We start from the raw sequence: 21,553 nt of genomic DNA on the forward strand, positions 1-21,553 counted from the left end.
CTCGCTTGTCCCGAAGTTCCCTTTAAGAACGTCTGAAACGGAACGGAGCTCGGAAAACAAGCTGACGAGATCAATAGCCCACGAAAACCACCGCAACAAAAAGATGCTTTAAAATGTGGGAAACGTAGTCAATGGGTCTTTGGGAAAAAAATCGACATCTCCAAGAAACGTTCAGGGAGAAGGAAGAGAATGAACGGGGTCAAAGGCTGACTCATCCGTGGAGCAGAGACGGTCCCCGTCAGAAACCATGGCCGGTGAGGCAGGAAACGCAAGGCCACGCTTCTGCCCAGCGCACTGCTACCGACACCCCCACGGCCATCAGCTCCCCGTGCCATCTGAGAACCAGACTGGTTCTTCATCTCTCTGACCCACAGAGGACGCCTGACTCCACGGCACGCGTCGCATTGAGCATTTTCCCCATCTTTGCTAACGATACAGGGAAAGGGGTGCCCTGTCGTTCGAGTTGGTAAGGATTTGGTCACTAGTGCGATTAATTTCCTTTCCACACAGAAGACGAATGGAGCAGGTGTTCTTTTCCAAAGCACACTCGTTTTTCGCACTTTTTTCCTTTGGAAGCTAAACCAGTACATTCTTCAGCTGCCCGTCTGAATCCCCCGCTGGCCTGGAATTCGGGTCAGAGAGCGCGGCTTTTCTCGGTCTGTCCGTCCAGCACTTGCTCTCCAACACGGAGGGGGCGCTTAAGAAATACCTGGCAGGCCAAACAGAGGACGGGAGGGGGGAAGCAAGTTCTGTCATCACTCACAAAAGCCCTCTTCACATGGACAATGGAAACAGAAAAGATACTCCGGAGAAAAACACCTGAGGGTAAATGAGAACCGACCGGACACCCGGGTGGCTCAGTCGGTCGAGCGTCCGACTTCGGCTCAGGGCAGGATCTCGCGGTCCGTGAGTTCGAGCCCCGCGTCGGGCTCTGTGTTGACGGCCTGGAGCCCGCTTCAGATTCTGTGTCTCCCTCTCTCTCTGCCCGTCCCCTGCCCACGCCCTGTCTCCCTCCCCCCCTGCTCCCTCAAAAATAAATAAACATTAAAAAAATTTTTTTTAATGATCACCAGCCAGGTGCCCAAGCCCCACCTAACACATGCCTCATCTCTGCGGCCCCACCGTGACCCTCAGCCCCAGTACAGACGCAGGACCCCGGCTTCCTCGAGGTCCGTAACTTGCCCAAGGTCACCCAGGTGAGGGGTGACAGCCAGCATTTCAACCAGGCAGGCTGGTTCTGACTCTTGCCCTGACCCGACTGCAGCCCAAAGCCCTCTGGCTCCCGGCTGGGTGGCCCCGGTCTGACCTTCTCTTATTCTCAAGCCAGGCTTCCTTGGGTGCTTTGGGCCAAGGGAAGGGGCACGGTCCCTGTTATCGGGACACCTCGCCTCGTGTTGGCCGTGCTGTGAGCGAAGTGTGCTCTGGTGCGGCAAGAGCTGGGAGTCTGCACAGCATCAACCAGACAGACAGGCGAGGACCACCAAAGGGCGGCTCGGCCTTTCCAGAAATCAAGGGCGTGCAAATGAAACCCAGGCATGGTAACATCTCCAGCCACCAAAGTAGGCAAGATGGCTTCTGAAGATGACAGCGGAGCTGGCCCCCTGGCTTGCCAGCATGGGCTGACGGACACGTTACAGAGGGGACAAACTCCCCACAGGAGCACTCGGCAAAACGCTTCAAGAGCCTGACCAGTGTTTTGCATCTCTTGAACCCAGAATTCTACTTCTAGGAACCGATCCCACACAAATAATCCGAGGCACAGACCAAGATTTATGAACAAGGAACTTAATCACAGGATTATTTATAACATGGAAAGAACTGGAAACAACCGGACGAGCCAACAGTCTGGGAAGGAGGAAACAAATTATGAATTTGCAGGACAATCCGTGCAACAGACTGGTCAGCAGTCCCTGCAGATCGTGGTTTTGGTGGATGCGTAAAAATAGAATGGTGCTCACCACATAATATCGAATGAGTACAGCATACAGACTATATATAAACGCCACCCTCATTTTATTTTGAAATGTATATCTCTAAAAAGACTGATGGGAAATATACCAAAACGTCAAAATGGTTGTCTCTAGGTAGGAAGACTAAGATTACGGCTAATTCTTGTTTCCGTTATTATACTTTTTTGTGCTTTTTCTATTTTTCACAAAGAGAAAATATTTACTATAATCATACACACACACACACAAATCTTTTAAGTAGCAAAGGATGGATTTTAGCACATTTTTTTTTTTTTTGGCTGTGGAATTCGTTCTGGAAGCCCACTCAGCTCCTCAAAGTCATTTTTAAAGTGGGGCATAAAGATCAGAAGACAAGACCGCACCAATGCGCTACCTAAGAAAGAGTCTCCTCCTTTCTTCTGGAAACAGTACTTCTATTAATGCAACCTAAGACCACTCTGATTTCTGATCCAGCCCTAACACACTGCTGGCTCACACTACGGCTGCCTAAGTCTTGTATTTGCCCCCACTTAACCCTTAGTCTCACCCACCACAGACTTGGAAAGCTTGACCATTTGGATCCAAATAAAATAGTGGGAATAAAATTTATTCCCACTGAACTGCAGCTTGCTAGATTCGACCCATCATTCCGACTGCTGAGATGTATTTAGATCCTGAGTCTGCCTATGAAACGCGCCCACCCTTGCTCCCAGCTTCGCGTTACCTCCGAATTGAGCAAGTCTGCCACCTTCCCCATGTGACTCATCGACCACCACGGTAAGCAGGAAGAGGGTGACGATACAGCCCCACGGCCCATCACTAGAAACCTCCCTCCACGTTTCAGCCACCTGCTCATCAGCTTCCATTTGGTGTTCAACCAATTATGACCATTTTGGACAAGGACACGTGAAAAGGTGTCACAAGCCACAGTGAAGGCTGGCCACGCGTGTCTGGGATCTCCCACTTGCCCACCAGAAGAGGTGGCCAGAGCCAGTGGTCCTCAGCAGCACCTGCCCCGTCACCACCCCCCTGCGCTCCAGCGAGCCTCTCCGGCACGTGCGGGAGCACCGGGAAGGAGCCGTGCTGGCCCCAGCCCCCCATCCACTCGTGCGCCATGCGGGCCGGAGGCCCGGATGGAAGAGGCTGAGGTCCACGGCAGGGCCGAGGGCCGGACCCGGAAGCCCAGGCCTTCCGTCTCACGCTTGCAGCCACGCTGCTGCTTGAAAACCAGAGCACTGAGGGGGCCGGTCTCTCCCTGAGATGGACAGAATCTGCCTGCAAAAGTGAAGCCCTGCGGGCCCGCAGGGCACCCTAGCCAAGACGCTGACCCGCGTGCGGGCCTGTCCTCGACCCCAAGGGCAGCAGCCTGTGTGTGCCACGCGTCAGAAGCAGCGTCCGCGGTCCACATACCCACGGGTCACCGGGCACCGGACGGGACACGTGGCAGCTCAGAGACCGGTTAATGGTTTGTGCTTCCTCTCACTGAAACTACCTGGCTCGTCTGTGCCTCCGTTTCCTTCTTTACAAAACGAGGCCACTACACGTGCCCACCTCGAGGTCCGGCGGAGGAAGCCAGCACGGCGTGGCAGCCGGGGCCGTCACACCGTGTCCCCGAGGGACTCCATCTCTGGGCTCTGGGCTCACTTCGAGGCAGGGCTGGCTGAGTCGAGTCTACAGAGAAATTCCACTTTTCTTCCAATTCGACGAATTCAGAAATTAAAACTCAACTTGAAATTCAGATGTAAGAACGTGCCTGAACTTTCCCTCTGTGGTTTGCAGACCAAATCAATGATGCAAAGGCCCGGATGCTCCTGGGACGGCATGGACCCTCCTCTGAATGGCAGTCACACCGTGTGCACTTGCGCTGTGCCCATGGTAGGGAAGGAGGCCCATGTCCCCAGCAGACCCCTCCACCACGGCTGCTAGCCCCCCACACTGGGCGACACACACAAGGAGCAGGAGGGCCACCCCTCAGCCTGGAAACAAGGAACCACGGCCCCCGTGAAGCAGCCCTGGGGCCCCAATTCCAATACTTCATGCGAGCACGTGTGTTCAAACGACAAACTCTCCACTTCTTTGCAATGGTCTCCAGAACCAAAGCTTTCCCGCCTTCCCCGCCTCCCACTGCAGCGAAAGCTGGGCTGAAAGCCTGTTTCCTCAACGTCTCTGCTCACGCTCACGGCAGCTGCCCACACCACACGCCCTCCGGTCCCAAGAGGCCACTCCTCCTCATCAAGGCTGGAGAGAAGCAGGAGCCGTGTCCACCCCGTGCAGGGACAGGAGGCTGACTCCCGCCTCTGGCCCATCAAAGCGCTCCCTCTGAAGGCAGCAGCCACTAAGCCAGGATCCTGAGCCCCAGTGTTCAACCACCACCCAGAGCAAGCCCGCCAGGCCCCCCAGTCCTGCGCGAAGCCACAGGGGGCAGGGCTGGACCAGGGAGCAACAGAGGCTTCTCCTCAGCCGCCCTGGCCGCACACTGGCCCCTGAGGACAACCAGGAACCTCGCTGTGCCCCAGGGCCCCGGCCCCCGTGGATCTACTCTCTGTCTCTATCGATCAGCCTACTCTAGACGGTTCACGTAAATGGAATCCAGTTTTGGCCTCTTGTGCCTGGCTTATTTCACTCAGCGCCATGTTTTCAAGGTTCATCCGTGTTGTCACAGGTGTTGAAATTTCATTCCTGGCTAAATACCATTATACACATCTTCTTCACCCCTTCATTCATCAATGGACAACTGGGTCGTTTCCACCTTTCACTGTCGTGACTCAAGCAGCTGTGGACATGGGTGTGCAAATGTGTCTAAGACTCTTTCAGATCCTTTGGGGATATGCCAGCAGATTTCTCCTGAATCCACCAACCTGCATTTATTCCATTTGCTGTTCTTAGGGGTGACTGCTGCAAACACTGTTCCAGATGTAAGAAATTCCGGTGGTCAAGGTGAGGTTGTCTGGATGGATGGATGGACGGATGGATGGAAGGAAGAAATGATGGATGGATGGACAGGTGGAAGAAATGATGGATGGATAGATGGATGGACGGATGGATGGAAGAAATGATGGATGGACGGATGGATGGATGGAAGAAATGGATGGATGGATGGATGGATGGAAGAAATGATGGATAGATGGATGGATGGATGGAAGAAATGATGGACGGACAAACGGATAGATGGATGGAAGAAATAATGGATGGATGGATGGATGGATGGATGGAAGAAATGATGGATAGATGGATGGATGGATGGATGGATGGAAGAAATGATGGACAGACAAACGGATAGATTGATGGAAGAAATAATGGATGGATGGATGGATGGATGGATGGAAGAAATGATGGACGGACGGATGGATGGATGATGGAAGAAATGGATGGATGGACGGACAGATGGAAGAAATGATGGATGGGATGGATGGATGGACGGATGGAAGAAATGACGGATGGATGGATGGACAGATGGATGGAAGAAATGATGGATGGATGGATGGATGGATGGATGGATGGATGAAATGATGGATGGATGGATGGATGGATGGATGGAAGAAATTATGGATGGATGGATGGATGGATGGATGGATGGAAGAAATGATGGACGGACAAACAGATAGATGAATGGAAGAAATGATGGATGGATGGATGGATGGATGGAATAAATGATGGACGGACAGATAGATGGATGGAAGAAATGATGGATGGATGGATGGATGGATGGATGGATGGAAGAAATGATGGATGGATGGACGGGCAGATGGATGGAAGAAATGATGGATGGACAGATGGATGGAAGAAATGATGGATGGATGGATGGATGGATGGATGATGGATGGAAGAAATGATGGATGGATGGATGGATGGATGGATGGATGGATGGAAGAAATGATGGACAGGCGAACGGATGGATGGACGGAAGAAATGATGGATGGGTGGATGGATGGATGGATGGATGGACAGATGGATGGAAGAAATGATGGATGAATGGATGGATGGATGAAAGAAATGATGGATGGATGGATGGAAGAAATGGATGGACGGATGGATGGATGGAAGAAATGATGGATGGATGGACAGACGGACGGATGGATGGATGGAAGAAGTGGTGGATGGACGGACAGACAGATGAAAGAAATGATGGATGGATGGACAGATGGATGGAAGAAATGATGGATGGATGGATGGATGGATGGATGGATGGAAGAAATGATGGATGGAAGGACAGATGGATGGAAGGACAGATGGATGGAAGGATGGAAGGAAAGGGAAGGAAAGGGAAGGAAAGGGAAGGAAAGGAAAGGGAAGGGAAGGGAAGGGAAGGGAAGGGAAGGGAAGGGAAGGGAAGGGAAGGGAAGGGAAGGGAAGGGAAGGGAGGAGGGAAGGAAGGAAGGAAGGAGGGAAGGAAGGAAGGAGGGAAGGAAGGAAGGAGGGAAGGAAGGAAGGAGGGAAGGAAGGCAGGCAGGCTCAATAGTTGGATGGATGGATGGATGGATGGATGGACAAGCAGATGCCATCACTACTCCTTGACACGTCTTCCCCCTAACTGACTGGCACAGGCAGTTTAAGAATTTCTGAGTGGTCAAGATCCCCTGCATCTCAGGTTTTCTGTGTGAGTGATGTTTCCACCAACAGCAATGATTGCCACTGGCTCCCAAGCCCTCCTGCCCCTCAGAACCAACCGGACAGCACTTTCAAAGTGACACTTCCCAGGCCCCACCCGAGACTCCTACCCCACAGGTGAGGAGCCCTGCAGCCCATGCTTGTCCTGGGCTCCCCGATGGCTCTGGGGACCAGCCAGGGCTGGGCACCCCTGGTGTGGACCTCATAGCTCCCAGGAGTGGACCTGCGGGCCTGGCTGCTTTGCGTGGCTTGTGGGTTTTTAAAAAATAGGATGCTGTGTCTTAGGAAGGATGGAGAAAGCTCTAAGTCACAGACAAGAGACTCTAGCGGATGGACTAGGAGGGACCCTGGGGGTGGGGATGGCGAGGAGGTGCCAGGAGAATACTTTCTATGACACAGAGGCAGGTGAGAGAACAGAGCCAGAAGCTCTGGGATGAAGTCACTGTACTAGGTGGTTACTGTAATCCCACCCCACATCCCTGCCTGCGCCTGGCTGTCACGGACCCACTGAAAAAAAGGATGCTTCTCACTAGTCCTATCTTACCTTCTGGACTGATGATCTGGTCAGGTATCCGAGATTCTTTTTTTTTTTAATTTTTTAAAATGTTTTATTATTTTTGAGAGAGAGAGACAGAGACAGAGACAGAGCTCAAGTGGGGAGGGGCAGAGAGAGGGAGACAGAATCCCAGAATCCAAAGCAGGCTCCAGGCTCCGAGCTGTCAGCACAGAGCCCAATGCGGGGCTCGAACTCACCAACCATGAGATCATGACCTGAGCCAAAGTCGACACTTAACCGAGCCAGCCAGGCGCCCCTACCAGAGATTCTTAAGGAATCTTGGGGTCTCCTGGCATCTCTGAGTTCTCTAAAGAAGCGGTCAGCATTATGGTTTCTAAATACACATCCCAAAATAGGAAAACCAGTGGAGTTCATGCGTGTGTGTCTTGAAACAAAAAGTGGAGTGTGACCCTCCCTGTGGAACCAGCCCCAGGGAGGCCTGACTCAGCTCCATCAAGACCCCTGCAAGGCCTTGCCCCGCCCCCTCTGCTAGCCCCCTTCATCCCCCCCCCCCAGGCCAGACACCTTCATGCAAATCACAGAGCAGGTGCTCCCCCACCCCCACCCCACCCCCGCCCCACCCCCGCATTGGGCTTCCCTGCTCTCTCTACCATCCCAGAAACCCCCACTGACACTGACGTGTACTAGAATAACTCTATCAGGCTGCATTATGCCTCGAGTCTTAAATCTGTGACATACAGTCCTTTTTTTAAATTTTTTTTAATGTCTATTTTTGAGAGAGAGAGAGAGAGAGAGAGAGCATGAGTGGGGGAGAGGCAAAGAGAGAGGGAGACACAGAATCCGAAGCAGGCTCCAGGCTCTGAGCTGTCAGCCCAGAGCCCGATGCGGCGCTCGAACTCATGGCCTGTGAGATCATGACCTGAGCTGAAGTCGACGCTTAACCAACCGGGGTGCCCCTGTAACGGAAAGTTCTAAGTCGCCAGCACAGCCCTTGCCTCTCTTGCCTCCTGCTGTTAGGTGAAAGCTGGTGGTTCATCCAGGTTCAGGAAACACGGCCAAGGATGGACAAACACGGACTTGCCATGCAGAGCCTGGCTTCTTCCTCAGCCCCTCATGGACTGACCCAAGGACCCCTTGCTCCCCAGGCTGCCTGGCTCCATTTCTGCCCCCAAAAGAAACCAAACTCACAGAGGCCCAGGGAGAGTGGAGATCCCACACCCCCACCCAGCTCCCAGCAGACAGAATGAGCCCCAGGGCCCCGCACGGCCACCCTTCCCCGGGGCAGCAGCAAACATCCAACGCCCTCCCCTCGTACCCTGACACCTACAGGAGCTGGGACAAGAGGTGGGCGTAGCCTGGAATGATGAGGGGAATGTAGGGAAAGCAAAGAGCTCACCAACAGCGCACCTCCCTCACCAACAGTGTGCTGTCGCCACACCCTCCCCACCCCGCACCCACCCCCCTGCAGAGTAGCCAACACAGCAAATGAAAATACAACACGGCCCGCTCCGTTTGAACTCCACAGACACACGTGCGCACGCACACACAACACTCTCTAGAGGAAGTTTGTCCCATACGACGTTTACATGATATTGATCATCTAAACAAGTATCGCTTATCCGACATTCAAGTTGACCTGGGCATTCTGGATTTTATGTGGCACCCTTCACCCCCCTGGCACGTGGCCTCTTCCTCCACGGTTCCTGGCTGACTTCCCCCTTTACTTCTGACTTGTCTCCACTGAAGGCTCTTGGAGGGCAGGCCGGGCCACCTGGAGTTCACCCTCCCCTCCGTCCCTCCCCGGAGGGTTGTCAGGAGCTCTGGGAAGGGTGCGGAGGCACCATGAGCCCTCCCTAGTGGCTGAGGCAGGTGAAAAGGAGAGACAGAGACAGGCGCCAGGAACAAAGGAAGGTGAGGGAGGCCTGGCTGGCAGGGGGGTCTGGCAGGGGCAGCATACTGGCCACACCCCTGCCTGGGGCAATGCAGTCTGAGGTGCGGCCTGAGGCTTGGCTGCCTCTGGGGGCCTCCCGCAGAGGGAGAGGAGAAGCCTTTAATGCTCTGCACCAGGTCTGCCCCAGCAGGAGCAGTCGAGGTGGGAAGAGGCACCTGTGCCTTTAACAGGCCGGGCTCTTGCATCCCACAGCTGTGGCCACCCCGTGTGAGTGACCACGGCAGAGAGGACCACATCTGGGATTTTCCAAAGCAAGGATTCAGCCTGGATGCGTTCAGAAACCTCACCTCGAGTCTAAGGGATTATTTCCGCCTTCCCATCTTCCTCTGGAATGTTCTTTCCCTCCCCCCTCCCCCACACATCACCTGACTCCCGTCCCCATCCTGGTTCTGGTTTTCTTTATGAATCTGCCAGCAGGAGAAGCCAAACCAGAGCGAAGGGGAACCAGCTGGAGAAAGGCCGCATCTCCTCCCCCCCCCAACCCCCCTCCCCGGGCCAAGGACAACATTCTCTAGGAACAAACAAGCCTGCGGGGGTGGGAAACCAGGCAGAGAAAAGAAACACCAGCTCCAGCAGCCCCAGCTTGTGAAGAAATGGCGTGGGGGGCGGGGGACCTGCTCTCCATGAGAATAAGCACTTTCAGGGAACAGAGTGAGCGAGAAAGGGACCCAAAAGGAGGGACTGGGGGCGAACAGTTGTTTAAAATCATTCATGCGTTCATTTCCCAAGAATTTATGAAGCAGCTACCGTGTGGGTGCTGGAAAAACAGGGGTGAGCAGGACAGTCAGCTGAGTCCTTCTCAGACTGGCATGTGTCCCCAAAACCACACGGGGATCCTGAGAAGGGGCAGATGCTGAGTCAGCGGGCTTGGGCGGGGCTTGGAGGCTGCATCTCCAGCTGGCTCTCAGGTGGGCAGATGCTCTGACCTGAAGTCCACCCCACCCCCCCACCCGCCACACACACACACACACACACACACACACACACACACACACACACACTGAGTGATGTGCCGGGTGCCAAGTTTGCACACTGGTGTCTCCGGAGAGGTTCTGAAAACCCACGTCCCACCCACAGAAGCTCTGACCTCTCGCCTGAGGTCTTGGCCTGCTCTGGAAAGCACCCAGGGCAAGAACCACTCCTCTAATGAGACAGGCGGCTCTTTAAACAGCTCCCCAAACCATCAGTTGTTGGGGTACAGCTGTGAAGATCTGCAAAGGCTGTGAGGACAGCAGAGGAAGGGGTCTCGAGTTCCACGCTCTGAATGAGTAGATGCTGGGGGTGACGGTATGCAGGGACGGGGGGAACCAGGCCGGCAGAGGCCCTGAGGCTGTGAGGGGTGAGGGTGAGGTGCAGGCCCAGGAGGGGGACAGGGAGCTGGAGTCTGGGAAATGCAGGGAAGAGGCTTGAGGTGCAGGGGATGCGGGCGGGCGGGCCTTAGGGAGCTTGAGCCATCTTCCCGAAACTGTGGGAGCCCTTGGAGGGGTTTCTAATGCAGGATAACAAGATCAGATTTACTTTTGAAAAATATTACCGACTTTCGTAGAGAAATGGGTTAGGGTTGCACCAGAAAAGGAAACAGCAGTTGCACCTCCATCACTCACCCTTTGAAAAATGCAAACGAAGTGAGGCTGAAAAGCTAGAGAAGTGGGGTGCCTCCCCTTCATACCAAGATGGGGTGGGGTCACTTCCAACTTCAGGGAAAGGGATGAGCCCCAGCCACATGGCTCAAGGCTGCGGCATCAATCTTGACCAAGCCGCCAGCCCACCAGAGGAAGTCTGGACTTCCCAGCCCCCAAAATCAAGGGAGCAAATTCCTTAAAATAAAATAAATGTCTTGGGGCGCCTGGCTGGCTCAGTCAGTAGAGCACGTGCTTCTTGATCTTGGGGGGGGGGGGCGGTGTTCAAGCCCCACGTTGGGTGCAGAGAGTACTTAAAAAATAAGATCTTTCAAAAATAAAATTATCTCTTGATATGGGTAATGATATAGATTATACAGATACGGATTGTGTGGGGGTGGGGTGGAGACAGAGGTGGGGGTGGGGATAAAGATGGAGAGGGAGGTAGGGGTAGGGATAGAGATGGACGTAGGGGTGGGGGTGGGGATAGAGGAGGCGGCAGGGGTGGGGGTGGAGAGGGAGGTAGGGGTGGGGTGGGGATAGAGAAGGAGGCAGGGGTGGGGGTGGAGAGGGAGGTGGGGGTGGGGTGGGGATAGAGAAGGAGGCAGGGGTGGGGGTGGAGAGGGAGGTGGGGGGGTGGAGATGGAGAGGGAGGTAGGGGTGGGGGTGAGGATAGAGAGGGAGGCAGGGGTGAGGGTGGAGAGGGAGGTAGGGGTGGGGGTAGAGAGGGAGGTAGGGGTGGGGATAGAGAAGGAGGCAGGGGTGGGATGGAGATGGAGGTGGGGGGTGGAGATGGAGAGGGAGGTAGGGGTGGTGTGGGGATAGAGAAGGAGGCAGGGGTGGGGGTGGAGAGGGAGGTAGGGGTGGGGTGGGGATAGAGAAGGAGGCAGGGGTGGGGGTGGAGAGGGAGGTAGGGGTGGGGTGGGGATAGAGAAGGAGGCAGGGGTGGTGGTGGAGAGGGAGGTGGGGGGTGGAGATGGAGAGGGAGGTAGGGGTGGGGTGGGGATAGAGAAGGAGGCGGGGTGGGGGTGGAGAGGGAGGTAGGGGTGAGGTGGGGATAGAGAAGGAGGCAGGGGTGGGGGTGGAGAGGGAGGTGGGGGGTGGAGATGGAGAGGGAGGTAGGGGTGGGGATAGAGAAAGAGGTGGGGGTAGGGATACAGGAGGTAGGGGTGGGGGTAGAGATGGAGAGGGAGTTAGGGGTGGGGGTGAGGATAGAGAGGGAGGCAGGGGTGAGGGTGGAGACGGAGGTAGGGGTGGGGGTAGAGAGGGAGGTAGGGGTGGTGTGGGGATAGAGAAGGAGGCAGGGGTGGGGGTGGAGAGGGAGGTAGGGGTGGGGTGGGGATAGAGAAGGAGGCAGGGGTGGGGGTGGAGAGGGAGGTGGGGGGTGGAGATGGAGAGGGAGGTAGGGGTGGTGTGGGGACAGAGAAGGAGGCAGGGGTGGGGGTGGAGAGGGAGGTAGGGGTGGGACGGGGATAGAGAAGGAGGCAATGGTGGGGATGGAGATGGAGGTGGGGGGTGGAGATGGAGGAGGGGGTAGGGGTGAGGTGGGGATAGAGAAGGAGGTAGGGGTGGGGGTGCAGATGGAGAGGAGTTAGAGGTGGGGGTGGGGATAGGGAGGGAGGCAGGGGTGTGGTTGCAGAGGCAGTTGGGGTGGGGGTGGGGCTCTAGAGTTGTACTCCTGGTCCCGTGTCTCTGGAGAACCCTGCCTGGCTCAGCTGCCCCCAACTCTGACCTCAGGTGCCTCTCACCTCCTCTCACCTGGCCACAAAGTGATCCACGCCAGCATCCTCTTCCCCGTCACTAAAGTGGCATTCACAGAAGCCCCAATCCAGGCCACACAGGCCCCAAGAGGAAGGAGGGGGTCCCCGTGCCTGCAGAACCCTCACAGTGGGAGCGGGTGGCAGAAAAGCACCATCCGCGCTCTTCCCTCTGTCGGGAAGGTCCCCGCCCCCCTGAGGCCCCAGAACAGCTTCTGACTCAAAACCCAAGAGATGACCTTGTTTTGAGGGCCGAGAGAGCCGGTGCAGAACATGCCCATCTTCCCATGCCCAAGGCTGAAACTCCCCGGCAGTCAGGTTTCCCAGCAATTCCGGCTAGGACAGAAAAGCAGGGAGTGAGAAACACATCCGAGAACCCAGTGGGGTGTGGGGTGGCCAGAGAAACCCGGCACTGCACACAGGGTTCCCTCAGCAGGGGAGCCGCGGGGCCCCCCCCCCGAAGACGGAAGAAGGTGAGGACGACCGCCTGCCGGAGGGGACTCAGCTGGGCAAGGAAATGTCCCGCGGGGCAAAGGAGCATCGTCCGAGACGGTCTCTGAGCAGATGACCGAAAAACTTATCCTCCAACTTGAGGAAATGAATGCAATTAAAAACCATTAACTCTAATGTTATTACATGGGGGGCGAGGGATCTCTTGTATTTCAAGGGCCAAGGTCCCTTGACAAAGGCAGAAGTCTCTGGAAGTACAGTGTTAAAAGCGACAGGCACGTGGTTTGCCAATTAAGATCCCCCTTGCTGGCACTCACATCTTGTGGCTTATCATTTCTGCCTCTTTCAGAATTGGCTCCTGCTCCCACAGCAGCTGGTCAACCCGCCTCCTCCCTGGAAACCCAGAGAAGGGGAGGCAGGGGCTGGGGAAAGGCAGGGGGAGACCGGCCTCAGGGAGACGGGAGCACGGTGCTCTGGACCAAAGCAGCATCGGGCTGAAGGATCCTCTGCGTCACAGCCCTGACCGGTGGCCAGCCTGGATCCCCTGGCACAAGAGCGGCTCTGGACCGCTGCTGGCACAGGGGATGGGTCTGTGGGGACCGCTGTGTAGACCCAGCATGGGCGGCAGTGCCCACAGGCTCCTAAAAATAAGCATCCGCTCGGCTCGGGATCCTGCGGCCCTCCACCTGGCCCCAGAGTGTCCTCACTTTCCGGGACTGGGAACTGGCCGGCTTGCCAGTGGGCAGGAGGCGAACGGCCGGAGGGGGCGGGGGCGGGGGGAACTTGTTCTACAGACAGGGCCACTTGGGGTGCCTCCCTCTCGTCTCCCTCACCCACCGGGTGTTTCGGCGATGCCAGGGCAACCACGAAGCCCGGGGAAATCAGGAGTCTGGGGAGTGCCAGGCGCAAGTCCTATCCTCAGATAACTCCTGGTTCGTAGGGAATGCCAGGCAGGCAGATGGCCAGGTACACAGCAAACCGTGTGAGCAGAACGCTCGCTTCCCCAGCCTGAGGCCCCCTGGGCTTCAGGCACCTGCATTTCCTCCTCTGTGTGGCCACAGGTAGGAAGGTGGCTAACTCAGGGTGTGTACACACAGGACTGTCCCCTTCCCCGGAGGCGCGAGGCGAAGGCTAGCACCCGACAGCCGTCCCGGAGCCCCCTCTGGGCCACAGAATCTGCACACCGACACGCCTCCTCCACATCCTCAACACAGGCAGTTGGCAGAGATGTCCTCTGAATCCATAACATCTATGTGAAAGGAACTCCCTGGCGTGGCTTTAAAAATAATAATCAGAAAATAACACAAACCTATACACAGCTTCTTCTGGAAAACCAGAGGCACAGGGAGCTGGGGTAGGATTTGCCTGGCATGTGGCACTTAGCGACCGGTGGATCATTCCGGAACTCTGCCATTCTCCAGCATGGGACCTTCACCACGGCCCACGCCATCACCGCATTCCACTGCTTGCACAGCTGTGGCCGCCCTGGCTGCAAACGCCCCGGTCTGTAACATCCACCAAAAGGCAATGGTCTAGAGGAGCCGCGTGCCTTTCAGACTTCCAGCCTCCAGCCGCTATCAGAGGAGCCTGGGTTCCACATCTCTCACTCGCCCTGTGACCCTGACCTCCCGAGCTCAGTTTCCTCTCCGTCAAGTGGGGCCAATGATGCCCATCCCCCTGGGTTGTTTTGGGGACCCACTGAGCTGGCAAGTGTGGAAGTCCCGGACACATTCATTCACTGGCCTCGACCAGTTGCTGAGCCTTTCGGGAGCAGACCCCACATTGGGTTCTGGAGACACAATAAAGACAAGGGCCCCTGGCCTTACAGAGGGAAGATGGATGTGAAATTACGCAGTGACTGCACTGCAGCTGTGGTCAGAGCTACAAGGAGATCTATAAGGGGTACAGGAAAAGCTGACCGGGACCTCTGGGTGGGGGCAGGTGAGGAATGCTTCCTGAAGGAAGTGACGTTGCAAGACTGGGTTGGGATTAATGACAAGGTAAAGAGGGAGAGGAAGGTGAGCACCGCAAGCAGAGGGAACCGTCTGTGCAAAAGCCCTGGGGCACCAAAGAGTGCAGCCTCTCCGAGGAGCTGCAAGACCAGGAAGAAGGGTGGCTCCAGGGGTGGCTGCTGAGGTCAACAAGAAGGTTAAGGATTTTCCTCTTTATCCCGAGAAACGGGGGGAAACCATTTAAGCATTTAAGCCATGAGTCAGTATGATCAGATTTGCATTTTTCAAAGATGCTCTGCCCACCCCACCCCCACCCCACTTCCCACTCTGCAGCCAAAGCCTGTCGTCAAGGCAGGTGGGAGACAATGGATACGGTCAAGGCTAGAGAAGGCCGGGTCTCTGGGAAAGGAGAGAAGCAAACAGAACTGGAGAGACAGAGAGAGAGAGATGAGGGATAAGTCACAGGGCACCGGCCTGCACAACTGGGGGGACCAAGGTGCCACCCTCTGAAATGGGAGGGGACCAGATCTGGGGGAGGAAGGCCTAAATGTCTAGACCTGTCAAGTCTGAAAAGGACGCAGGAAAAGGCCCCGGCATTCAGATGTAATGCAGGAGAGGACCACGCAGGGTGGTGGCCGACAGTGTCGAGATCCCAGCGCAGGGACAGCAGGCGGAGAGGGTCACGGTACGAGGAGCCCCCAACAGCCCAGGCCTTCTGGAGAGGACGAGACTGGGAAGTGAGTGCGGCGTGGACGGCTGAGGGCAGCGGGTCCTGAGAAGGGAACGCTGATGTTAGGGCAGGGTCAGTGGAGGGTTGAGAAGTGAGCTGCTGCTGGACAGGGAGACCTGCTTGGACACGATCCTCCACACTGAGTGTCCATGTGTCTCGGGGGTGCCGATCCCCCCGATTTGCCAAACCCAAATGCCTGCAGACCAGCCTTCCCACTGCCCAGGCCATGCCTTCAAGACTGGGCTGATTCCCAGGGCCAGTGTTCCATCCTGGGTAGACCGACTGCAAACATGCCCCTGATAGCTCACACCTCCAAGTAAACACCCCCTTGGCAAGGGGAACTTCTAGCCCCGCCCACAAACCGGCCGGGTATATTTCCTCACCCCTGGAATTGGGGCTGGCCTCCTGCCACTTTGGCCAAAAGAGGCCCTGAAGAAGTGGTGTGCTAGCTCCAGCCACGGGCCTCGGGAGGCTCTGCTCACCCGGAACGCAGCCTGAGTTAGCCTTCTGGAGGACGAAAACCCCCGTGAAGTAGAAACCAGTCGCCAGTCCAGCCGGCCTCCAGCCCACCGGCCAGCTGACCACAGATGCGTGAGTGAGCCCGAAGGAGATCAACCAAGCATGGCCCAGATCAGCACAGATGCCCAGCTGACCCACAGACTCGTGAGTAAGAAGAAACAACTGCCGTCTCACTGTCCCGCGTTTGGGGACTTGTTTGTTATGTAACACTAGCTAACTGATACATGCTTCCCCCTAAGGGCACGAGGACGCTCTACAACCTCATCCTGCTTCTCGGTACTGGATAAAACCCAGTGCAGACCTGCAGCTAAATTCATTCTGGTAGGGCTCAGAACTGATTTACTTGGTGGGGTCTTTTACTTTAACTTATTTATTTATTTTTATTTTTATTTTTTTACTGTATTTGCGATCAGAAATGTAACGTCGGATGGCCCCTGCAAAGTTCTCAGAAGCATCTTGTCCTGGGTTTCCCCAGAGAGGCGTGTTCTGTTTGCGGGAGAGGGTGTTCTCTTGCGGCTTTTCAAACGCTCCATTTTGCTCTGACGGCAGCCAGGGCATTTGATCGCATGAGAGATGGTGATGTGTGGTTGCAATTGGTGTCAATATTCCTTTTATGACTCTGAATTTGCATCTGTGCGAGGCTGGTAATTCTTATCTGAATGCCAGGCACAAATAAATGAAACTTATTTAAAATAACTGGGAAAATTCCATGCTGGAGGTTAAAAAAAAATTTTTTTTTTTTTTTTCCTTTTGCTGCTGCAGATGGAGAAGCTGGCCCTGGCAAGGCCGTTTGAAACCGACTCAAACAACTGGCCAGCCCCAAAACTCCCGTGGCAGGTGCACGCACGGGAGAACAACAGACAACCCGGACCCAGGACACCCACCCTTTGGCGCATCGATTTGCCAAGACCCCCTCCAGCCCTGAGAATATGGAAACAGCACAGGAGGAGGGAACAGTGCTGACGTCGTGAGTCACTGCCCTGCACACTCACCATCATCTGGGATGCTCAGAGCATCCTTGGGAGGGGTGCAGGGCCAGAGGTGTGGGACGCCCCATGGCATGTCAGATGGCATGTCAGTGACAGCCCGATCCCAAGACCTCTACCCTGCAGTTCTGGGGGTTTTTTAAGGTTTAATTATTTTTGAGAGAGAGACGGACAGACAGCATGCAAGTGGAGACGGGGAGACAGAGAGGGAGACACAGAATCCGAAGCAGGCTCCAGGCTCCAAGCTGTCGGCACGGAGCCCGACGCGGGACTCAAGCTCACGAACGGTGAGATCGTGACCTGAGCCGAAGTCAGGTGCTTAACCGACCGAGCCACCCAGGCGCCCCCACTATACTGCAGCTCTTTGCAAGAGGCACCCACAGGGGTTCTGCGCTTTTAATCCTAACTTGGAGCCATCTGATTTACCGGCCACATTAACGGGCCCATCCTTCCGTTTGGGGCGGGAAGAGGATGTAACGGCAGTGTCATGACCAGGAGAACGCTGGCATCCACCAACCAGCAGAGTTGCCCAGCCAGGTCCCCCAGCCCAGGATGGCAGAAGGTCACCAGTCAGAGGGCCGGCTCAAAGCCTCTTCCACAAGCACTGGGCAGGTGCAATGCCTTGGAAGCCCGTCTGGACACCACCTAACCCCGCCCTCCGGGCTCAGCACTGCTTCGGGATGGGAGCTCCTCGGCAGCTGGTGACCTCAGACTCTGTTGGCCAAGGGCGGAGCCTGGCCTGGGAACCTGCATTTTTCAAGAAACACGGTGTTTCAGATGCAGGGCGTCCAGGGACCACACCTTGAGAAATGTGGCCACAGAAAAGAGGCTGAGAACCCAGAGGAGGAACAGGATATGTTGCCAGGAAATCACAGGACACACTTGGAGGCAGGAGAGGAGACCAGATAAAGAAGCCCCTGGAGGAATCAGGGCAGGGATGAGTCATGGAAGAAGGGGACACTTGAGCTGGGTCTTGAAGCACGAGTAGGAGTTTGTAGGTGGCAGGGCTGTGGGGAAGGTATCCAGATCTGGCTCTTGAGCCCACAGTAATGTTCCCCTTGGCAACGGGTCTTTCACTCCCCCCCACCCCTGGGGAACTCTATTGCAAGAAGACCTCGGGGGTTTCATCCTGCCACTTGGGACTGGAGACTTCCCGAGGGCAGGCTTGGTGATCCTTTGGGCCGCCCCAAGTGACAAGCACAGGGCCTTCCCGGTCAGGAAAATAAGTTAATAGTTGATGGGCTAATCAACCGCCCCTGAATCAGAAAGGAATCTGCAAGCTAGGTTTCTATTTGGTCTAGTACGCTCTGCCCCACTCCCACCCCCACCAGAAGTGAACGCCCCGCCAGGACTCCACCCTGAAACCCAGTCCTGAGCTTGGTGGCTCCCAAGCTGGCCGTGTGCACGTCTGCCTCCAAGTGTCCCCTCTGGTAAGGTCACCGGTCATACTGGATCAGGGCTGGTCCTTATGACCTCATTTTAACTCCATCCCTGTAAAGACCCTATTTCCAAAGAAGGCCAGGTTCTGACGTCCTGGGGGTTAGGATTCCAACCTAACTTTTTCTGGGGACACAATTCTTCCCTTCCCCCAGGTGCCCGCCCCCTAGGAGGGTGTGCGAGCCGCACACGCTGGTCAGGGCCAGTCTGGAGGCACCAGGGATACCCCACAAGGGGCCTGAGGAAGGCAGTGGGGATGGATGGGACAGGCTACGGGCACCGGGCGCCCTGCTCAGCCCCTGCACAACCCTGCACACACGAGGGTGTCTGCCTTTCCAGGCCTAAGGCCCCAGCACCCATGGGGGGCAGGCAGTCAGTTCCAGGGTGGACACCGGTGTTTGATATGGCAATGAGAATAGATGTGCTTCACTGAGAGGCTTATGTAAAATGACAGCTTTTGGAGAATGAAGTCCTCAGATTACAAAAAAAAAAAAAAAAAAAGGGGGAGGAGGAGGAGGAGGGCCACAGGAAAGCACCCTCGGCCCCTAGACAGCAACCCCTCCCTGTGCATTTCCTGAAAGATGGGGGGGGGGGTGCACAGCAGCCCCCAGGCTGTAGGACCTCCAAAGAGAAACCCACATATCTGGGGCTGCTTCCTGTTCTACCTGCCCCTCCTTTGCCCCAACCTGCCCCCCTCTAATCTCCCTCCCCCTGCACTGTCCCTCAACACACACACTCCTCACTCCTGATTGCTGACCGAGGCGGGGAGGAAGGACCCCAGGTGACAGGCCCCTGTGGGGACAGCCACACTCTGACTGTAAAGGAGTCTCCAGTGAGTCCTTCTTGGGAAGCCCACAAAGGCACAGGATTGCACATAATTGCCCTTTGTTTAAGAGGCAAATGAATATTCCTGCAGAGCATTCTTCACACAGATAAGCTTCCAAAAATTGCCGTCTATTTGTTGCCAAGTTTGGGGCTGTTATTTCCTTCCCAACCCCCTCGCTATCTTTTTAATGGCCTCGAATGCAAACTGCCTTCCCTGGTGATCCTCTGGGGCTAGAACATTGGCCTGAGGCAGGCCACCTCTCCCAGGGCCACGAGAATGGAGCGGCTCCCCCAGGAGAGAAAGCTGAAGGTCAAGGACACTGATGAAGGTCATTTCAGGCGCACACCGCTCACGGTGAGGCAGGTAATGGCACCTGGCAAATGTCTCGCCTGGATGTCCCAACTCCATTCCCTGGCGTCCGGTGGCCCCTTTCTCACCAAAAGAAGGATGGACACAGGGACACCAGGGCAGCCCTGGGAGAGAGGCTCTAACGTGACCCATGTCACAGAAGGAGACTAGTACAGACCCCACCCCAAACCTCACGGAAATCTCCAATGAACCTCTTAGGAGCAGAGGCACTCAAGACTGGAGCCAACTTGCCAGAGATGCCGGGGGTCCCGCCCCCCCAGGAGCACAAAGTAGGCCGTGAACAGCTTCTGAAGACAAGCCACTTCCAAAGGCACTGCTGGGCTCCCGGAAAGAGGGAACTGTCCCCTGTCCCTTCACCAGCTGTGTTTTCAGTACACACTGGCCTGGCCCAGGCCTGGCTGTCCCCACCTCCCCACCTCGCTGTCCCAGGACAAGGATCCAGGACTGGGGACGAAGTCCTGCCATGAAGGGTGCAACCAAGAGAGACACCTGCCCGGGGGCCCAGGGGCTGACAGCCATGGAGGGATGTCCATCATGGGGGCAGGGAAGCCAGGGGCCAAGGCTTTGGGAGTGCCTGCGGGAAGGAACCCACCTGCTCTGGGGGCTTTGCTGGTCTTCCAGGTATGGGTCACGACACTCTGTCTTCTAGAATTCTTAAGGATGGGGGTGGATACCATTCACATGACCAGTCCTGGCACCGAAAGGAAGAGCCCCCAGGGATCCCGTGCGTCACAGAGGCAAGGACACCCGTGTGCAGACTCACCAGTCCACAAAAGCTTATGGGGTACCTACTTCATGTGCCAGGTGTGGCCCCAGGGGATGGGAACAGTGAATCCCTGTAAAGGCCCGTGCCCTGCTCCGTTCCCCACCCACCCACCCACCCAATTCAGGCCTGAACAGCAGTGGGGCCACTGCATTAACCCACAGCCCCTGACACACAGCCTGGACAGGGCTGGGATGTAAGTCACTTGGTTGGGGGTGATCCCAGGAAGCTGCAGAAAAGGGTCAGGAGCCTAAGAGCAGGATGGAAGGGTGTGTGTGTGTGTGTGTGTGTGTGTGCGTGTGTGTGTGTGTGTGTGTGTGTGTGTGTGTGTGTGTGCGCGCGCGCGCGCTTCCTTTTACAGTATTATTGAACCGGTCACTCTATGGGCCACTGGGGCTCAATCCACAGGGCACCTTCGGGGGGAACCTGTGGAGGAGCCCCACCCCTGGACGGTGGGGGGCTGGGGTGGGGGTGGCATTCCCGCCAAACCTGTCTCCTGAGGTGGAGGGCCACCTGGGCGCATTATCTCGCCACACCTCAGCTGCTCTGTTAGCAGCCTGAAGGAGCCCCTCTCCCGCTGGGAGAAAGCTTGGGGGCAGAGAAGCTCGGGGGGTGGCTGAGGCAGGGGAGCTGACCAGCGGTGGCCAATGAGAGCTGAGCCCAGAGGCCCCAAGGGACAGGCATCCCGAGGTGGTCCCAACATGCCCAAAACAAGGTGGTCGTCTATTTCCAGGGGAACATGTGCCTTCCCCCCACCCCCGGGCCCCAGCCCGAACCCTGAGCACCAGATTTTCAAGTACCCCACCATGAGATCACTGCAAGACCCTTGGTAAGTGTCCCCGCCCCCCCCCCCCCACCAAAATCGTAGCTTGAAATCTAACCCCCAGTGTGATGGTGTCAGAAGGTGGGACTTCAGGGAGGTGAAAGGTCACAAAGGTGCAGCCCTCAGGAATGGGATTAGAGCCCTTAGAAAAGGGACCTCGGGGAGCTCCCTCGCCCCTCCTGCCACGTGTGAGAAGAGTAGGGAGAAACCAGCCCTCTATGAACAAGGGGGGCCCTCACCAGACTACAGCTGGCACCTTGATCGTGAACTCCCAGCCTCCACAACTGTGGGAAATCA

The 21,553-nt window shown here is 56.2% G+C and overlaps 1 protein-coding gene across 3 annotated transcripts in view; it reads right to left on the reverse strand.

Moving 5' to 3' along the window:
* RBFOX3 (RNA binding fox-1 homolog 3) overlaps positions 1 to 21,553 on the reverse strand; it is a 458,111-nt gene that overhangs the window by 383,593 nt on the left and 52,965 nt on the right. Inside the window, exon 1 of one of the 3 annotated variants that reach the window (XM_042967869.1) lies at positions 14,161 to 14,210. The exons of the other annotated variants lie outside the window; for them this stretch is intronic. The gene's annotated coding sequence lies outside the window, so the exon portion shown is untranslated. Of the gene's footprint in view, positions 1 to 14,160; positions 14,211 to 21,553 lie in introns of those variants that run through there. 3 annotated transcript variants of the gene reach the window in all.

This window comes from Panthera tigris, chromosome E1 (genome assembly GCF_018350195.1).
Source record: "Panthera tigris isolate Pti1 chromosome E1, P.tigris_Pti1_mat1.1, whole genome shotgun sequence".
Taxonomy (NCBI): Eukaryota; Metazoa; Chordata; class Mammalia; order Carnivora; family Felidae; genus Panthera; species Panthera tigris.